Source organism: Pygoscelis adeliae, unplaced genomic scaffold, assembly GCF_000699105.1.
Source record: "Pygoscelis adeliae isolate BGI_AS28 unplaced genomic scaffold, ASM69910v1 Scaffold131, whole genome shotgun sequence".
NCBI lineage: Eukaryota > Metazoa > Chordata > Aves > Sphenisciformes > Spheniscidae > Pygoscelis > Pygoscelis adeliae.
This window is the reverse complement of record NW_008824058.1, coordinates 1,866,734-1,866,936: the sequence shown is the minus strand read 5'-3', so window position 1 is coordinate 1,866,936 and position 203 is coordinate 1,866,734.

Sequence of the window (203 nt, the reverse complement as noted above, 5' to 3'; positions counted from 1 at the left end):
TCCATGCACGTTAAAATAAAAAAGGAAAAAAAGGTAAATGCTAAAGCCTGTGGAAATGCCAGTTGCTGCGGACTGTGACTCCCCGAGCAGCTGACGGGGAGGAAGGAGGGATGTGCCCCAGCAAGACATTAATCCAGAGAAAATTGCAGCCCCTGCCGTGCTTGCCGGTACCAGTGCCGGTGCCGGCGGGGCAGGGGGGTGGG